The sequence below is a fragment of the Equus asinus genome, chromosome 20 (genome assembly GCF_041296235.1).
Source record: "Equus asinus isolate D_3611 breed Donkey chromosome 20, EquAss-T2T_v2, whole genome shotgun sequence".
Taxonomy (NCBI): domain Eukaryota; kingdom Metazoa; phylum Chordata; class Mammalia; order Perissodactyla; family Equidae; genus Equus; species Equus asinus.
The window spans coordinates 43,148,464-43,169,077 of NC_091809.1; the positions used below are offsets into that span (position 1 = coordinate 43,148,464).

At 43.3% G+C, this 20,614-nt stretch overlaps 1 long non-coding RNA gene across 3 annotated transcripts in view; it reads right to left on the bottom strand.

The window, feature by feature from the left end:
- Positions 1-8,576: 8,576 nt before the first annotated feature.
- LOC106832786 (uncharacterized) overlaps positions 8,577-20,614 on the bottom strand; it is a 98,090-nt gene continuing 86,052 nt past the window's right edge. For all 3 annotated transcript variants that reach the window (XR_011495656.1, XR_011495655.1, XR_006516665.2), the window contains one exon: positions 8,577-8,931. This is a non-coding gene — a long non-coding RNA (uncharacterized lncRNA). The remainder of the gene's footprint in view (positions 8,932-20,614) is intronic.

The window sequence follows — 20,614 nt, forward strand, 5'->3', positions numbered from 1 at the left end:
TTTATAGCAGAGTAACCAGTGCTGTGATTGCTTCAAACTGTTTGTCCCATTAGACTTCTAAGATGAGTCTAATGTTCCCCTTTTACAATTCTTAACTCAATGCCATATGCAATCAGACACAAGCCGTACTATGCAACAATGATGACGGTAAAGGGGCTCGGTGGTATGGATCAATTATTTCAACAAATATTTACTTGTGCCCACTATACTACAAAGCACTTAGGGTAAAAAAAATCCATACAGGCGTAGCTTCAGCCTGGCCTCTGGTCGCCATTCACAATACCCTTTGTCTACCTTCTACCCAATCACACTATTATCATCAGAAGCCAAGAAGACATTGTCAAAGCAGAGACAGACATAGACAGATATTCACATAACACAACAGAGGGGTGGTTCGAATTCCCACAATGAAGGTAGAATGCCTATTCAGCACTCTCCTTCTCTGATCACTCACACAGGTCTGCAACCTTACCCTGGCCCCAAACTCAGTCTAACTTCGGCTCTGGTATCCATACTTCCAGTCTAAGCACAGACCCTACCCACCTTGTCCTTTCCCATTCAGTCAGCCCCACTTACATCCAAATCAGTTTTCCATCACCCCTCATATTCCATGCCATCTTCTCAATTCGTCTCTTCTTAGGTACCTATAGAATCCTGTTCTGTTAACAAGTAAACTCCCATATTGCTGTGAACCCTTGCACCAGCATTCTTTGCACCTGTGTCTGAATGGAAATGTGGCTTTCCCTTAATTATAAATAGTTCTCAAACCCCTTTCCCAAAGAAGCTGTTTTCTTTTCCCTAGGCCCAAATCACAGAAGGTCACAGTTGCTCTCTGCCTCCCTTGCAGTGCATTGTCCTGCAGCCATCTAACAAGAGCCCTTCTCCTTGTAACTCTCTTCCCTCACTCCTTGATGTAGTCTTCTGACCCTTGATGCCTGGAGCACCTGTTCGCCTGAGACTCCCTCAGCACACCAAGACTGTATTGAAGATTGATGACTTTGGCCCCTCAGGATCTTAACCTCCTTATTATCAATGACTTTCATATACTTTGTGTTTCTCAAAACAAGGCAGTGGCTCTTAAAGCATAGTCTTTGGACCAGCAGCATTAGCATCACCTGAAACATGTCAGAAATGCAAATTCTCAGACCCTACCCTAGACCTGTTGAATCAGAATTTCTAGGTGTGGGGACAGCAATTAGCACTTTAACAAGCACTCCAGGTTATTCCGATGCACAAAAGTTTGAGAACCACTAATGCAGAAGTTGGCCACATCATGGCTCATGTCATCAGTTGGAGCTTTTCTACTCTAAGATCTCTCTGCTTCACCTCTTTGGCATCACTTTTTCTATTTCCTCAACTTTGCTAATCTAATATTTGCCATGGTCTGGAGGTGTAGAGCCTCTTCTGGTGTCACCCCCAGTCCAGATCCTGGTCAGTCATTTGCATGATACCTCTAAGCTTGCAATCGTCACTTAACTGGTTTCCCCTAAATTGGGACTTTTGTCAAATCTATGAAATTGTCTTCATTGAATCCATGCAAGCTATCTTATCTGGGCCCTTGCTACTGGTATATAACCATATTATTCACTTCTTTTGAATTTGCAAATTTACAATATTTCTAACATTTATCTGCTTTCTTCAAGACTGACATTTCCACCTAGTCTTTCACATTTAGGCAGATGGCCTTGACAAGAATAAAGTCATCCAATCAAGGTCCCTCAATGTCCAACCACTGTTCCCCAAGACATCTCTATAGCTGTTCCTCTTGACTCTGAAGTAGAGGTAAGCCTCCCCCTCTCTATGCTCTAAATCTCCTCCCTCATGACTGCACCAGGACCTCACTCCTCAGGAATGCCAGAGGAATGTAGGGCCTCTAAGAAGAGATGTACAAGACCGTGTCTTGCCAGAGGGTGGAGGAGGTTGTCAGTGATTAATAGTGTCATATGCCAAAAATAGATCCAAGATAATGAAACCGAGGAAAGGTTGTTTTGTTGTGACCATTCCTAGATAACCGATTTCAAAATTGCTGTTTCAGTAGAGCAGTGAGGACAGAAGACAGATGGTAGGATGTTAGGGAAATGAAGGATGTGAGGTGTGTATGTCCCACTATTAAAAGAAATTTAGCCATGCAGCAAAAGATGAGAGCAGAAATGTAACTTGGAACTCACTGAGCAGTCTTCTCGCCACCGATGGTGAGATCTATGTTTGTTCTATGCAAAGGGGAAGCAGCAGTAGAGAGGAACAGAATATAGACACTAAAAGATGGGATAAGTGAATGAGAAAGGTCCTGTAAAGGACAGAAAGACATAGAGTAGAGAGCAAAACTGGAAGGATCTATTCATCAGGGCTCTTGATTGCAAGTGACAGTATGCCTTCATCATCTAACTTAAGGCAAAACAGGAATATATTGGCTCACACAGCCAGCAAGAGGAGGAGTGTAGCTGGAGATGGCTGTACCCAGAGATGTGATGCTTCCAGGACCATTGTCTCATCTCTGCCATGCTCTATGTATCTTCCATCCTCTCTCCCATGAAGAAAAACATAGGTAGACCCATTCCATGGGCTGATCTTGGCGTATATCTTTTCACCTTTTCCATCACAAAGGAAAGATTTTCTCCCCAGCTCCAGTTGAATGCCATAAAGACTCTGATCAGCCCAGTCTGAGTTTTGTGCCCAGCCAAATGGTCGAGGAAAGAGGGAGAAGACAAAGAATTAGGGTTGATAGTCCCTATTAGAAACATATGCATGGATGAAGGAGGAGCTCTTCTTCACTCTCCCACAAAAGGTGCGGGCTTTGACCAACAGACTAGGGAGAAATGAGGCACAGGGCAGAAACAACCAACATCAACTAAACGTGGTTAGCCTTGGATAGGAACAGAATCACCTCTTCTCACAGCAGGATGGGTGTGAATGTATATACGTGTGTGTGTGTGTGCGTATACATATATATAAAAATAATTGTATATGTATTTATATATGTATAATGTTTTATATATGTACATATATATTATATATGTAATGCATGTGCATGTGTATATGTATACACACATGCGTACGTGAATATAGTTATAAAGTCACAGAGGTATGTCACAGGCTGGGTACACTGAAAACAGATGCTGAGACAGTTTGGTTTGCAAGATGGTTACTGGGAATCAACACCTATGAAAGGAAGGGAGAAGCCATATTTGGCAGAAGGGAAAGTAAAACTGCAATGCAGACCTCCATCAACCCAAGGGAGAGCTCTGGGGTGAGTGTCACTACTCAGAGTTGTTTTGTGTCGGGGAAAATGGCCAGATCAAAGTGCCTGGGCGTTTATACACCTGCATCGCTCAGTCGCTGGATGTGCGCTGCCCCAGGAAAGGCGTGATCTCAGGGGAGATGGTACTCTCTGCAGTTAAGGCAGACTTGGAAGATGCTGACAGCTGGAAGCTCTTCTCTGCATTCCCTATATCTGGGCAGTAATCCCTCCTCATAGAGGGATCTAGATGGTGCATCTCCAGTTTTACCTTACAAAAGTAGAAGAACGTGGAGCACATAGGATTTTTAGGGCTACTACTCTGTTTAGGTAAACTACTCTGTATGATACTACAATTGTGGATTCATATCATTATACATTTGGCCAAACCCAGGGAATGTACAACACCAAGAGTGAACCCTAATGTAGACTATTGACTTTGGGTGATAATCATGTGTCAATGTAGGTTCATCAATTATAAAAAATTTATCACTCTGGTGGGGAAGGCTATTCGTATGTGGGAGCGGCAGGTATATGAGAAATTTCTGTAACTTCCTCTCAATTTTACTGTAATCCTAAAACTGCTCTAAAAAAAATTGTCTGTTAATAATAATAATAAAAAAATAATTTGTAGCAAAAAAAACAGTCATAACCAAGGTCACAGAGCAGAGTGTGGTCCCTTCACTATCTCAGTGCCAGCATGGATGCAAGCCAAGCAAAGGGTATCTGGGCCAAGGTTAGCCACCAATGAGTCCATGGAAATTACTTTCCAATTCTAATATGGGTAGGAATAATAAATTAAAAATACAACAAATTCTTTGACACACCTCTCATCAAGAGGTAGAGTTTAATTCACTTTCCCTTGAATCAGGGCTGGCCTATGACTATCTTGAGCTCTAGAGCCTGTCAAAAGTGATATTATGTTATTTTCAGGCCTAGCCTTTAAGAGAACTTGGTCTCTGGGAGCCCTGAGGTGTCAAACAAGAAGTCCAATTACCCTGCTGGAGAGGTCATAGGGAGAGGCTCTGAGACTACTTGGAGAGGAAGAGGAATCCAGTGGGGCCCAGCCCTCCAGCCATCCTCACGAAGGTGCCAGGCATGTGAGTGAAGCTGGCTTGGACTCTTCAGGCCGGTCCCCAGCTGAATGCCACCAAGTGACAAAGTTGATACCAGTTAGCCAAGCCCTGTCTGAATATCTGGGAAAATTGGATGATGTGATAAAATGGAGTTTTTTAAAGCCTCTAATTTTTGAGGGGCAAGGGAGTAGGCAAAAGCAGAGCCAAGGACATGGCAAGTTCTGGAAACAGTCAACAGAAGACTGAAGAGTCAAAATGCAAAGACAGCCCAAGAGGGAGGATCAGGGATGAACAGAGACTAATAAATAAGCAAGTTGGTGAGGGGATCAGAAAGCACATGTGACGGATCTGATTTGACTTGTGCTGAGATAGCCACTGCTGGCTTCCATGCTCCTAGTGAAGTAGAAATGAGATAGTCTGCTGATGCTAATAGCTGGGAGAAAATAAGACTGTGGCTTGGAGAACGTGAAGAAACTTTGGAAAAATGTGGAGCAATGATACCAGGAAAAATGCAAGATATGAATAACAAGGTCACCAGGAAGGACCTACTGAAGTCAGATGGGGTGGATGTGTGTTAGTCTACACCGTCAGCATTCTGAGACCCTCTCACATGATGCTGTGCCATTGAGGAGCAGAATGGGGGTTGACTCTATTGTGGTGAATACTACAGCAGTTCCAGGGGTAAGGACATCAAGGGGTTAATGAGGGATGCAGGGACGATGACCTGGAGGCAGTAAAATGGGTGAATGAGAAGCCTGAGGAGTTGGCGTCTTGACGGAAGTAAATATCAGAATCTTAGGGAATGGTTGTGAGTAACTGTTCATTTATTCATTCGACAAATACTTACTGAGTATCTACTATGTGCCAGGTATCCTTCAAATCTGCTCATTTTCTCTGCCTGAGAGTGAGCAAGACTAGGATGAGAAAATGAAGTTAAGTCCACTTAAGAGAAGTTGAAACTAATGGACAATAGGATCTTCTGCATTATCCACAGGATTGAATTATGTTTCCATTGCCATTAAGAATAAAAGGTTTACCATTTCCTAATTACTTAAACATATTGTAAAAGAAATGCGTGTAAGGGCCCTGTATGTTTCCAAGTATAGGCTGGCCTCTGAAATATATCATATTCAGAAGTATTTTAAATAATTTTTAAATGGTCCAGCCCTGTATAGACCATATAGAAAAACTGACTTCTGACCCCTGCTGTATAATCTGAATAAACAACTTAACTTTTCTGCACTTCTATTTAATTATCTATGGCAGATAATGATCCTGACCATTCCTATCCCGAGCACTCATTAATTCCAGTCGTTCTGTAAACATTTACTGAATACCCTACTATGTGCCAGACGTTGGGCTGGGCACACTAGAAACAGTGGTTATTAACTCATGTCGCTTATCTTCAAGAAAACCTTGGTTTAGCATGGGAGACAGGCCCATCATCGGTTAACCACAATAAATGTGCCAAGTGTGAGGAGTATGAGCATGTACTGTTCACAGTATGTGTTCAACTAGTTAGCCACGTTGTCCTATTATAGCAGAGGGGGAAGAGAAGTCACGTTAATTGAAGGCCTGCTATTTGCTGTTATACTTTATATATGTCGTCTCACTTATTCCTCACTAGCATTCTACAAAGTGGGCATTGCTTGCCCCGTGCTCTGTGTCTCAAAGAAGAAAATAACTTGCCCAGGGATAGGTATGGCTGGACTAGGATCTCTCTCTCCAAAGCCTGTGCTATTTTCACAATACCATGAAGCCTCCTGGAGTACTACATTTATCTGTTTATGTTTGCCTCTCAGAATAGGTTGTACTCATTTTAAGGGTAAGACTCTTTCCTGACTCATATGTTTTCCTCCTCTGCCAAATATATAGTAGCTAGTCAACAAATGTGCATTTCTTAACCAAAAAGAAGTACAAGTTTAACAAAAAGATGTTCCCTAGAAGTACATAAGTTATTATTTATAAGAAAAAAGTGATTGAAATAGTGAATGTATGAAAGAATAAATTAATGCATGAATGAAAGCCAAATGTGCTCTTGCCTCAGGGCATTTGCATTTGCTTCTCCCCCTGCCCCCCCCCCCCACCTGGAATGGTTTTCCCCAAGTTGTCACATGGCTTGATCCCTCAACACTTCCTCCAGTTCTTAGCTCAAATGTCTCCTTATCAGTATGACCATCACTGGCCACTCTATATAAATAGCAGCCACCCCTCCAGCTGTCACCTCAATATCCTTACCCTGCTCCATTTTTTTCACAGCACTTCCACCACCTGACATATTATATACTGTCGGTTCATTCATCCTGTCTCTCCCACTAGTACACAGACTCCACGTGAGCAGGAGCCTTTTCCGTATCGTGACTGCAGCATCCCAGTGTTGCAGGTGCTCAATTAATATCTGCTGAATGAATGAACTTGGCTATTAAATATAGTCACGGAAGTCAAATTCCTTGCAACATTTTCTCTTGTTTTTGCCTGAAAAAGCAAATCATTTTATCGACCCTTTAAATGGTGCTGGGTTCCCAAAGTATAATATTTTTATGGAAAAAGCTATGAGACTGTTTTTTCTTCTCTTTTTCCTTTTATGTCTTTGTGCGTGTGCACACATAATGAGGATTTGTTAGGCTGTGTTGCCACTTTTCCCGTCTGCAGAAGCTGGAGATAAAACATGGCTGCGTCCATTCTCTCCTCAGCGAATGAACTTTCCACTCCCTGAAAGGAAGGTGTTTCGATTCTCTCTCCACCTCTACTTTGCTCCTCCTGACAACTCCATGAGGGTGGTGGTTCAGATGTCAAGTGAAATATTGTTTCAGCCACTGTGAGATTGGAAGAGGGAAAAGAAGAAACTCTGAAGGCTAATGTTTATTTCAAAATAGGACAACAGAGGGGCAAACAGCTCAGTTCAGGTTTTCCCCGTTTCTCCTGCAGATAGCTCACAATCAAACACTTTCACCAAAAAGGAACGCCATTCTCTCTCCGTTGCAGGCTTCTTTTTTTGTTTTAGATAATTAGGGAAAGTGCTCATTTCAAGATAGCGTTGAAGTATAATACTATAATAATATTCACTGCAATGGAATTTTACCTTTATGATAATATTATCTACGATGGCAACCAATCTCATTCTCCAATTCTCTGTGTCTCTAATTACTTGAAGAAACATCCTAACATTGTGATATTGGAGGGCAGGTCCTATGTGACTAGGATGTTAACAGACTTTAATGCAGAACCTTTGGGATTAAAATAAACTATAAGCTACTGAGCTCATACTCAGAGCTGAAATAGTAATACTTCGGATGACTCTCCACATTTCTCACTTTATAGTCACCACCCTCTGTGTTAGGAATAAGTCAGAAGTGGAATTTTCCCAAAATTGCAGGTGAGAGTCCAAGAAGGTCAACAATATCTTATGGTGACACAGTTGGAGAAGATATAGGCAAAACAAAAGCCCAGGGCTTTTGTCTCCTATGACCGCCTCTGCTTCCTCTAAATAGCCCAGAAAAATAGGAACTGTGCTGTGGACCACAGCCTTCCTGTTCGGATCTCCAAGTCAAGAACATGTCACAGTTTGGACCGTATCAAAAAAAGTAAGAGGCCAGCCCCAGTGGCCTAGTGGTTAAGCTCAGGGTGCTCTGCCTCAGTAGCCTGGGGTCAGTGCCCTGGCTGCGGACCTACACCGCTCTGTTAGCGGCCATGCTGTGCTGGCAGCCCACATAGTGAAAAATAGAGGAAGATTTTCATGGATGTTAGCTCAGGGCAAATCTTCCTCAGCCAAAAAAAAAAAAAAAAAGCAGAGATTTGTGAAGGTAGTTCATGCTGAGAGCAAAAGGGGAATTTGTGCCCCTAGAAACCCAACCCAGGCTGGTGATTATTGGGGAGAAAACCCTGGATCCTATATTGAACGGAGGGAAGCAGAAGTCCCCAAATGAGTCTGCTGGAGCAGACTGACTTCCGGTCTGGCCATGCATTCACTCTGAAACCCTCATGGATTCAGCAATAAATCATTGTTTCCCTTCTTGAATTCCCTTTCTACAAGGAGGAGAGTTATTTACTTTAGATTAATAGTTCCTGAAAATATTCATATGGGTGCATTTTTTTGTCATCTCTCTCCCCTCTTTCTCTCCCCTCCCTCTTTTCCTTTCCGTTTTTCTCCAGTCACCCTCTTTTCCCCTATTTTGCCCTCTCTTTATCATAAGCTTTTAAATCCTCAGTCTTGCTTAGGGTATTGGTTTTGTATTGCTGCATTAAAAATCACCACAAAATTAGCATCCTAAAAAGACACAAATTTATTATCTCGCAGTTGCTGTAGGTCAGACATCTGGGGCGGGCAGAGCTGGATTCTCTGCTCAGGGTCTCACTGGGCTCAAACCAAGATACCAGCTGGCGCTGCAGTGCCTCTCTGGGTCCTCTTCCAAGATCACTGGCTGTTGGCAGAATTCGTGTCCTTGAGGTTGTAGGACAGAGATGCCCATTTTCTTGAAAGCTGTCAGCCGGGGCCTGTTCTCCATTCCCAGAGGCTACTGACGGTTCCTTGCCATGTGCCCCCACAAGCCATTCACAACATGGTGCTTGCTTTGTTCTGGAGAAGCTGGATTCTGTCTTTCTGACTTTCTCTTCTGCAACCTGCTGGAAAAACTCTGCTTTTAAAAGGGGCCAATGTGAATAGGTCATCACTATGCCATTTAGCATAACCTCATCATTGGGGTAAAATCCATGTAGTCACAGTCCTGGGGATTATTCAGGGCATAAACACAAGGGATGTGGGAAATCCTGGGGGCATCCTAGAATTCTGCCTACCACACTTAGCAACAGCATACTCCATATGTGTGGCACGTAGTATGTACAAACAATTTTTCTTTTTCTTTCCGAGAGATGACTCTGCCCTCCTACTTGAAACACTCTCCGTTTGTCCTCTGAAAAGACACTGTTTCTTTAGTCTTGTCTAACTCTCTGGCTGCTTCTCTGTAAGCGCTTGTGTTGGTTCCTCCTCATCCCCTGACCTTTAATGCTGGAGTTCCCCAGGACTCCAACCTCATCTCCCTATCTAAAGCGTTCCCTAGAGAATTCATCCCATCCCAGGGTTCGAAATACCATCTGTATATGATGGCTCCCTAATTTATCTGAGTAGCGCAGACCACTCTTCTGGATTCCTGATTCACATGCCCAATTGCTTCCTCAACATCTCCACTTGCTGTCCAATAGGAATACCAGACTTAACATTTCTAAAAATAAACTTGATTCTGATCCTTCCTCACACTGTTTATCTCCAAGTCCTCCTCATCCTACTAACTGGCATTGCTTCCGTCTTCTTTAACTCCTCTTTCTCTCATATACCTCAAACCCAATCCATCAGCAAAGTTCCTTGGCTCTACCCTCAAAATATGTGCAGAATCTGGCAATTGCCCACCGCCACTGCCAACAAGCTACCTTGCCTGGATTTTTGAAGTAGACACCTAACTACCCTATTTATTTCCCTCTTTAGTCTCCCCTCTGCTGTTTCAATCTATTCTTCACACAGCAGCTAGAGTGATCCCTTTAAAACATCAAATATATCATGCCACTCCTCTGCTGAAAATGTACCAATGGCTTCCCATCTCACGCAGAAAAAATACCGACGTCTTCACTTCAGGATCTGCCCCCCAGGCCCCTTCATCCCCTGTCAGATTGCTCATCCCTCACTCCACTTCTCCATGATACCCTCCCCAATGCCCCTTAAACACAGCTAGTACGTTCTTTCCAAAGGGACTTCACACTTGCTCTCTGCACCGCTCTTCTTCCGGGCATCTCCCACGCTGACTTTCTCACTCTTTTCTTCTCTGCTCAAATCATAATATCAGTGAGAATTTCCCTGACAACCTTATATATAATAACCCTACCCTTGGGACTCTCTGTCTCGTGTACCCTGTTTTATTTTATTCATGGCACTAACACCTCCTGAAATATGAAGTAATATATTGTATGTGTCTATTTCCCATCACCCTATTAAAATGTAAGCTCCATGGTGGAAGGGACTTTGTCAGTTCACTGCTGTGGCTCAGAGCCTTAATTAGTAGTATCAGGAACATTAAGAAGAATTCAATGAACATTTGCCAAATGAGTGAAAAATGTCCAATCGCTTACCCATCAGAGAACATAGATTTTCTCTGCATGGTATTTTTTTTTTAACTATTTATTTATTTATTTTTTAGGAAGATTGGCCCTGAGCTAACATCTGCTGGCAATCCTCCTCTTTTTGCTGAGGAAGACTGGCCCTGAGCTAACATCCATGCCCATCCTCTTCTACTTTGTAGAGCTAACATCCATGCCCATCCTCTTCTACTTTGTACGTAGGATGCCTACCACACCATGGCTTGCCAAGCGGTGCCATGTCTGCACCCGGATCCGAACCGGCGAACCCCAGGCCGCCAAAGCAGAATGTGCGCACTTAACTGCTGCGCCACCAGGCCGGCCCCTGCATGGTATTTTTTTTAGTAGAAAATACCATGGTGGAAAGCAGAAGGCTTAGGATAACCTCATAACTCTCTTTAGAGAATGAACACATTCAACCGTTACCACATCAGGGTGAGAACAAAGGAAGGCCTTCATGGAAGAAGAATATTCCACTGAGCTATATATTTTCTTTCATCTCAATGGCTAGAGGGTAAGTTTGGGTCAAGTGTAGTCAGCCTCGATGGAAACCAGAAGATGTTTGCTTCCCTCCTCTTCTTTCCACAAGCCAAACTAGAGTCCCACCTCCACGTCTTGGCTCCTATGTCTCTCCACCTGGCCCGCCCTCACCTCAGCTTCTCAAAATCCTAACCATCCTTCAAGACCGATCTGAGACACCATCTTCATCATCAACTATTTCTTGATTCCCCCACATCACGTGTGACCACTTCTGCCCAGGGCCTCCCCCAGCATCCAATCTTAAATGGCAACCACTGTGGACTGGCTTACCCCTTCCTCCTCCCACACTTCCCAAGCTTAGAGGGTACAGTATTGTATGATTTATCTGTCCTCTGTGGCACTTAGCACTATGTCTTACTAGAGAAGATGCTCATTTTATGTTTGTGGGATGAGATTGGATTGATTCAAATTATTGCACTTAATTTGCGAAACTAGGCATTTAGCTAGTGGACTGTTTTATCACACTTTCAGGCCTTAGGAACTAAGCAACAGTAGCCTGAGCCTCTGGCAGTTGGCTCAATGGCCTGAGACTATAGTCACCTGTCCAGCTTGCTGGGAGGGAGCTCCCAACCAAAGAAACTTCTATGATTTTTGAGAAATATAAGGGACAGTCAAGAATGGTCAGGGGGAAAATAATCCTCTTTGTAAGTGCGTTAAACTCTCTACCTATTTTCCATTTCATGCTCACTAGCTATATTCCAAAATAAAAACGTAATTTTTAAATCTTTATGAAAAGCAAGTTCTTTTCTATTCAAGTGGAATAACACAATTCCTCCTGCGCTGCCCACGGGCCCTGCTAATGCTTCCAGGGAAGTGTAGCAAAGGGCTACTTTCCTTTCCAGCCTTTGATTTGTTCTTTCTGCATCTTGTAATTTCCATCCACACCGGAGAGCCAAGTGCTGTGTGGAGCTAATTAAACACTATAATTATCCATGAGCTGTGGCCCAGAAGCAGAGAGAAAATCTAACACATGTCTGATTGTAATATCAGGTAAATACTCAAGATGTGTGACTGGCGAAATGCAAAATATTCTATTCATTTAATATTCTTGATGAATAGTGAATTAGTCTAATCACATTAGCTATTCTATTCATTTATTAGGTAAGAGTGATTAGAAGTGAATAGCTGCAGAAAAAAACCCTCTCAAGTTGCAAAAATTAGACTTCTATAGTTTTATTATGTTTATTTTCAGCTGAGGGTAATTGTCTGTAGCTTTCTCTGAGACTAGGCTACACCTCCCCTGTCTTTGCCCCTTGAAAAACTGAGTGCTGGTTACAAGTGTAGAGAGAGCAGATAAAACAATGCAGATCTGGCATGCAAATGCTCGTATAGATTGTATAAACACATAAAAATATTGCATACAAACATTGCACTTACAAGGACATAACCATACTATTTTTTCTCTTTTTTTATTGAGGTATAATTTACATGCAATGAAATACATAAATCTTAAGTGTACAGTTCAATGAATTTTTACCTATATATATGCTGTGTAATTACCACACAGTTCAAGATAACACATTTCCTAGAAAGTTTTCCTTGTGCCCTCCCAGTCAATATCCACCCCTTCCCACTGTTCTAACTTCTATCGCCATTCATTGGGTTAGCCAGTTCCTAACTTCATACAAATGGAGTCCTACAGTCCCATATTAAATTTTAAAGAACAGTATATAGTTGCTTTAATACAGAAGAGCAAAACAAAGGGGAAGTCCACAATCCCATGACAAAAAGAAAAAACTCTCGACATTAAAGCAATTAATAAAAGTAATACATACGTACCATTAGATATTTCAGATATTACAGAAAAATATCTGGGAAAGCCCTCACTTCTTCAAAAGTTGTTCATTACTAAACAAACATTGCTGGATCTTCCCCACTGGCTGCTTCAGATCCTCCCTCCGTCCCTCTGCACCCTGCTCTGGGCCCCTGGAGGATGACCTTTGTGGGCTATGTCAGTGGCTCCCTGGCTCCCTCTTGTCCACTTGGGACTGCCAAAGGAGGCACTGGCCGTAGATGGGAGGGCAGCCGTGAGTCAGGCGGAGGCGCTCTCTCCATGTTGGGTTGTTGGAGATGGCTGCCCCTCAGACAGCCCTATCCTAAAGCTAGCCACTCTCTCCAGGAGTAGGGCCAACACCCTCCCCTTGACTCTTCAGGCCTCTAATGGTCACAATTCCCAGCTTTGACTGCCCCTGGTGGCTTCAACACCTCTGGTTGCTTTTCCTTAATCCTTCCCACACCTTTGTAAATAGCCCCTTCATTAAACTCTCCTCAATTGCTCCATTTGAATGTGCTGCCTGTCTTCTGCTCCTGATTACCATCCATGTTAAGTTTTAAATAGACTTTATAGGAAATATCTTTGCGATCATCGTGTGCATAGGCTGTAAACTGCTCCATGGGCGACAGACTGTTTCTAGAAGCTTTCTTTATTAGCCACCTCCTTCTAATCAAAGTACATTGACATCATCCACACCTCTAATTCATCCTGATCTTTAAGCACAGTAACAAATGATCCAAAGTCTGTAATATTCTATCTTGAAGCTTTTAAGTTACTTTTACTATTTGAACTTACTTTAGCTCTGTGTCCAAACCTCTCTTGTTGCAATTCAGACCTTGTATATACAGGTGCTTTGGAAAAGTCATTTACTTTTCTCAGCAAGCCTAGCACGTACAGAGCATAGACAAGAAGAGCTTTGTCAAAACTTCATATGGAGCAAGAAGAAGCTGGAAAGAGTGGTTCCACTGCTTGAAAACAGAGGTATAAGGCTGACATAAGACAGAGAAGGTCAAGGGGACCTCAGCATTTGTTGAGTCTGCTATGGGCCAGGCAATGTGTTAAACATTTAATAGACATTAATTCTCACATTAGCCACATGAGGTTATGGTTTTGGCATAAATCACAGATAAGGAAACTGACAGCTCTGAGATTTAAATGCACTATCTATCTGGGTTCAAATTCCCAAATTTCTAGCTCTCCCATCAAGGAGACTGGCCTTCAGAACTGAGTGGGTGGAACCAACATTGCTATGGTGTAACTGAAGCCCAAGGAGAACAAGAAAATAGAAAACTAACTTATTTTAACGTCCAGATCCTTAAATCCAGACAAACTACATTGTGGAGTGTGAAGAAACTCAGATGTGCTCTCAGAGCACATCTTATTTAAAGAACTGTGGAAAGAACCAGAGATGTTTACCATGAAATAGCAAAGACCTGAGAGGAAGGTACACAATAGCTCCCTAGGGACGAACTCATCTCTAGAGCTCCAGAGGATGGATTCAGAGCCAAGGGGTAGAGGTCACAGTGAATGGGGCTCTCCACCTGCCAACTTCACTTCATTCATTCACTTATTCAACAAATAATTACTGAGGACCTACCATGTGCCAAGCTTTATACTCAGTGCTAGTGAATACAACAGTGAACAAGAGACAAAGCTCCTGATGCCATAGGACTTACATTTTTGTGGGAATAGACAATAAGTCAATAAAAAAAGTCATACATAATACGTCAGGTATTGATAAGTGCTATGAAAAAAATAAAGCAGGGTAAGGAGACTATAAAGAGATGACGGAGGGTGCCCGCTTTTATATCGGGTGGTTAGGTTCACATCGCTGAGAAGTTCTCAGAAGAGAGGGAATGATTCATGTGGACATCTGGGAGAATTCATGTGGATATCCAGGAAGAAAATGTTCCAGTTGGATGGAACAGCATCTACAAAGGTCCTGAGGTGAATGCATATTTTACCATGTTTGAGGAATAGCAAGGAGACTGTGACTGAAGCCGGATGGATGATCACATCCGGGAGTAGATAAGAAAAGTGGTAGCAACTAAGCTTCCACCTTAATCTGCTGGAGACAGAGTGTGTAGGGCCTTGGGCCCTTGAAAGTACTTTACCTTTTACTTTGAGTAAGACAGGAAGCTATCAGAAGATTTTGAGAAGAGGAGAGATGTGATGTGACTAACGTTTTAAGAGGATCGCTCTGGATATTGTGTTGAGAACAAACTATAGTTGAGTGGAGAGGGAAGTAAGGAGATGGTTAGGAAGCTGTTAATCCACACAAGAGAGGATGGTGAATTGGACTAGACTCAGAGCGTCAACAGAAGTGGTGAGAAGTGGTTAGAGTCTCGATATATTTTGAAAGTAGAGGCTATAGCGTTTGCCGTTAGATTGGATGTAGGATGTGATAAAAATGATGTGTCAAAGATGATCCTGAGGTTTTAGAGATGAGTAAATTATAGAATGTAATTGCCATTTATTGAAATAAGAAAAACTTCAGAATAGCAGATTTCAGGGGAAAATCAAGAGTTTTTTTTGGAATGATGAATTTTAGATGTCTGTTAGACATCCATGCAGACATGTTAAGTAAGCAGTTGGCTATATGAGTCTGGCTTTCAGGAGAGAGGGCCTAGATGGCTATAACAGGGGAGTTATCAGTGTATAGATGGTATTTAAAACCACAGGATTAGATAAATCGTTCCTTCCCTCTCCGAAGTGTGTGTAAATTGAGAACTGAGCCCTGTGGCACTCAAAAATTTAGAGGTCAGGAAGATGAAGAGGAATGACACAAGAAAGATCGAAGAGGACATGCCAGTGAGGTGGGGAGAACCGAGGGAGTGGTGGCCCAGGGACTAGTCAAGAAAGTCCTTCAAGGCGAAGATGTGATCAACTGTGGCTAATGTTGCTGATAGACCAAGCAAGATGGTGACTAAGAATCAACTGTAACTTCTGGCAAATGTGAAGGTCTTTTGTGAGCTCAACTAGAGCTGCAGGGGAGTAGCGGGAATGAAGACTCAACTGGAGTGGGTTCAAGCAGAACAGAAGGAGAGATTATGGAGACAGAATGTAGAAACAACTCTGCCAGTGAGTTTCGCTGTGAAGAAGAGGACAGGAATGGGGTAGTAACTGTATGGGGCTGTAGGGTGAAGGAAGATGGTTTGGATTGGTTGGTTGGTTTGTTGTTAATTGGTTGGTTGGTTTAAAGATGGGAACTATTCCATCATGTTTTCAGGCTGACAGGAATGATTCAGTGGAGTAGGGCTATATGTTGATATAGGAGACAGAAGGAGAATTGCTGAAGGTATGTTCCTCAGTAGGGTAGAGGACAAGAGTTCTAGCACACAAGTAGGAGGGTTTCCTTAGAGCCAATCAGAGTAGTTCTTATCTTATTTACTTTCTATTTTGCAGTTCCACAGAGAATTTCATTAGGGGAATCATGAGTGTTTTACTGCTAATATTTAAAAAAAATAATTGATAACTATTTGCTTTATGTATCCCTCACACGTTCCTATGAGTCACTTTACCCCCATTTTAATAAGGCCCTCTTTAATAAGGAAGGCTCATAAAAGTTATATGACTTCATCAGTTTCTCAAAGCTAAATAAAAAACAGGTCACAAACTAGGTCTGGCTGATTCCAAAGACCATAAATGTTCCACGACATCAGAGCCTAGAATTCCCCCAGAGGGCCCACCAGCTAATGAGAAGGGGAGAGCATCCTCTTAGGATGCCAGCCAGAAAAAAGCACAACTAACATGAACCTAAAGAATCCCACATACAAGCGTTGAGGAGCCAAGAGTAAGTTACGTGCCTGGACCCTTTGCAGTGAGGCCTTTGGGGAAGATGTGGTTTGTTTGATAGACTTTTAAAGCAGAGCGTGATGAGGGCATCAGGACTTGACAATGTTATGGGAAGGTCCTGGGAAGAGCCGGACTCCGAAGCACGGCTGATTCAACCCGTGTGGACGAGAAGGAGCAAATGTTTCCACCTGAGCTGAACGTGCAGGGGCAGAGAAAAGCATGGTGAGGTTTCTTTGGATTTCTGGTCACTTCAAAGAACATTTATTAAGGTCCCATCATATGCACAGCACAGGGTTTCACCCTCAGGATATACAGAGGAGCGGTCATCCTCCCAGAAGTTACTTACACAGTGCGCAATTTGAATTCAGTGTAAGATTTCTAAACACCTGTGTGAGTCAGGGTTCTCCAGAGAAACAGAATCAATAATACATAGATATAGATACAGATGATATAGATACAGACGTAGATATTTATTTGTTTATTTTTACTTAAAGAGATTTATTTCAAGGTATTGTAGGAGCTGGCAAGTCTGGAATGTGTAGGGCAGGCCAGCAGGCTGGAAACTCAGGCAGAAGTTGATGCTACCGTCTTGAGGCAGAATATTTTTCTTTTCTGGGAAACCTCAGTTTTTGCTCTTCAGACCTTCAACTGATTGGATGAGGCCCACCCACATTATTCAGGGTAATCTACTTAGTCAATCAACTGTGGCTGTTAACCACATTTTCAAAACAGCATCATGTCAATCCCTGGATTAGTGTTTGATTAAATAACTGGGACTCTAGCCTAACCAAGCTGACACATACCACTGACCATCATGGCATCCTAGTAGTTTCCAGATTTATTCCATACAAGCCAAAAACAGGTACGTTATTTTAGAGACACTTGCCTTTTAGAATTGCTATTTTCTGATTCGATTTTAAGCTGTAGACCAGTGAGAGGCCAGAAGAGGAGCTGTCTCTGAGCCATTGTACTGTTAAGAATGGTTTATAAAGGTTCTAATTCATTGTAATTAATTTTTATTGTGCAGAGGCAGAAGGCTGGCAGAGTGAAAGGGGGTAATTTCACCAGTCAAAACAACAAATAAGTAAATACAAATAGTCCCCAACTTCCTGAGAACAGATCACCATCTCCAGGTCTCGCCTCTCCCAGTGAGACGCAGATCCCAGCCCTGCTGCCCTCACAAGCAGCCTGGCTCTTGGCTGCCCCTTCCCACCAGTCTTCCAGGAAGCTAACCTGGGTTCCAGTGCCCCCAGCCTCGATATCCCCCTTCCTCCCCAACATGAGACAACGTTAGGGTCCTTGTCAATCAGACGGAGTGTAGATTTAGGGTGTTGAAACAGTACCCCCCAAAAGGTGAGGAAGTCGCCACCGGGCAGGCTGGGGAAAGACGCCCTCGTTGGTTTGCTAGTTGCAAACAATGAAAGGTCTGCACGGGGTTCTTTGTTCAGCCCCACACTCGGAGCCCTGGTGAGCTGAACAGTGCGGGCACGTGTGCCGGATATTAAGTCTCATTTCAAAGCCACTGCTGTGGCAGAATGACGTGGGAGCCGGCTGGGCGCAGGGAGTGGGAGGCTGGGAACCGCTCTGAGCATCTGTATAGAGGGGCGGGAGAGCAGAGATGACAAGTTCCTGTGCTGTGGGGGCATTTTCTTTTTCAAAGGGTAAGGGAGGAAAGGGAGACTGACTTTCTCTAGCAGGAAACCCTGTGTTGGGGTTTCAGGAGAGTCTTGAGTAATGACCAGTGTAGGTTTCTCATGGAGGACTCATTTATCTGGGTGCCAGTGGGTGAGCCTGGCTTCCCAAGCTTGAAAATTTAGATTTATTGGGTGCCAGAAATTGGACTGGACATCATTTAATAGGCCCATGCACCATGAAGGTGAGGGTGGGGGAATAAGAGTCAAGAGGGCAGAGTGGATGGGGAAGGGACTCAGCGTGAAGAAAAACAGCAAAATCTGATTAGCGCCATAAAATTCTAGTTGGAGAAACTGTTGGTTTAGGAACAGACCCGAGATCAGATAAACCTGTGGGAAGAGAGAGATGGAGGACAGTAAACAATTAGTCTCTCTGAAGGGGCTTGCTGGGGAAAGAGAGAGAGAGAAAGGGAGGGAGGGTGGGAGACAGAGAGGGTGGGAGGGTGGGAGAGAGAGAGAGGGTGGGAGGGTGGGAGAGAGAGAGGGAGAGAGGGAGAAAGGGAAGGAGAGGGAGGGAGAGAGAGAGAGGGATGCCACAGGCTCCTGAGGTCTGCACAAGACAAACCTGCTGTGAGAAGAGGTGGATCGATAAAAAAGCCATTTGCTGGGTTACGAAAAAAAATACATATATCTTGTTCAGCCTCTTGCTCTGAAACAGAAGAAAAGCTTTGGGATTTATGGAATGTGAATTTACATAGAGAGGCCCTGGAATGTATAAATACTCAGCCAACTTCTTCTGTGAAGAGAAAGGCTGAGGGAGGCACGATTACAGGAGGGAAAGAGCAGAGGGAAGTGAAATTCGAACCCTGGGCTCTGTGTCTCATTCCCCAAGTGAACACAGGAATTCACACCCCTTCTGGTGCTTCAATTTCCTCATCGTTTTTATCTATTTTCTCCCTTGGGCTAGGGGAAGCAGTGTAGAAACTACATCGCAGGCTTTGAGACATTTAAGCAAAAAATTGTAATGCGACACAGCTGATCTGAATCTCTCTTCACAAGCATTGATGTTCATTCAATATTTATGGTGTTTCTTCTCCGTACAAGGCACTGCATTAGATTCATAGGTGTAGAAGTACGTGGTAGGCTCTTCATTAGTTCATTCATTCACTCAACAAATATCTGGGAGTTAAAAAGATGAATAAGATCATCACTTCCCTCCAAGTGCTCCCATCCTGTGGGGAGAGATGGACAAGTAACTCACATAGACGATTCTCGAGATATGAAGGAAGGCCAGCTGAATCAGACAGAAGAGTCATGGACGCCTTCCCAGAAGAGATGAACGACCACAGGCTGTGGTCCCCTGGAGCTCAGTGGTCTGCCGAAAACCACATTTCTCAGTCCACAACCCAGGTGTTTGGGCTCCGTGTCAGCACACGTGTAGGCATTTGGCAATGCCTGGATTTCTGGTGATTACGTCCAAATGCCCTACAGCCTTTGTAGAAAGGAGAGCATGCACGTACCCTGTAAATAATGCAAGTGTGTATCATGTAATAATTATTTTTATGAGCCATTCTTCTTTCGCCAGGACACAGATCATCAAAATTCTTTGCTATTTATTCTACACTAGTTTATTACTTTCCCTCAATTACATGGTGAAATATATATCTTTGCACATGGCCAAGGTGGTAGGCCCTGTGGCCCAAGGCAATTAGATAAGGCCTTAAAGAAATCAGACTGTGAACAAGGCAGAAGTTTAATAAAATTTGAAACCCACAGCTGTCAAGCTACATGAAGCCTCATGCGCACAAACAGGCAAACAACACGACAGAGCTGGTGAGTGTAAGAAGTGCTGGCAAAAACTTTGCATCACATTTTGGTGACAGGTTTAAAGACTATGTTGGGGTGTGTGTGTGTACATATCCATCCATCCATGTATATATGCATGCTTGTAATACCTATGGTGAATTTATATTGTACTTATATTAATGTAGGGATGTGCTAGAGGGAGGATAGCAAAATTGTGGAGGCAATGCTGCCTTTTAGCTGTCCTCAGTCTCTTGTTCTCTTCCCCTTTCCTTAGTCACCTTCTCAGCCCACACAAACCCCCAGACAGCTCAGAGTCCTCAAGTCCTCACCTCCGTCTTCTGCCTGCCCACCCACCCCACCCCGCCCTGTGAAAGCTTCCTCTCTCATCCCAAACTCACACAAATGTCCTTCCCAAGGAATGTTTTTAAGCATAGCCTTAAGCTGAAAGGTAAGGTCCTGACTACGGTAGAACTTCAGGAATGAATTAGCAACAAGTCAAAGGTAGACGTGGGGACAAGGGAAAACGGAGAGACCGTCCTGATCTGGGAAAGGTCACACACATGACGAGGAGTCTGAACATCAGGGGAGCTTCAGTTCTGCTTCTCACTCCATCGGCAAACTCTCTTGCATCCTC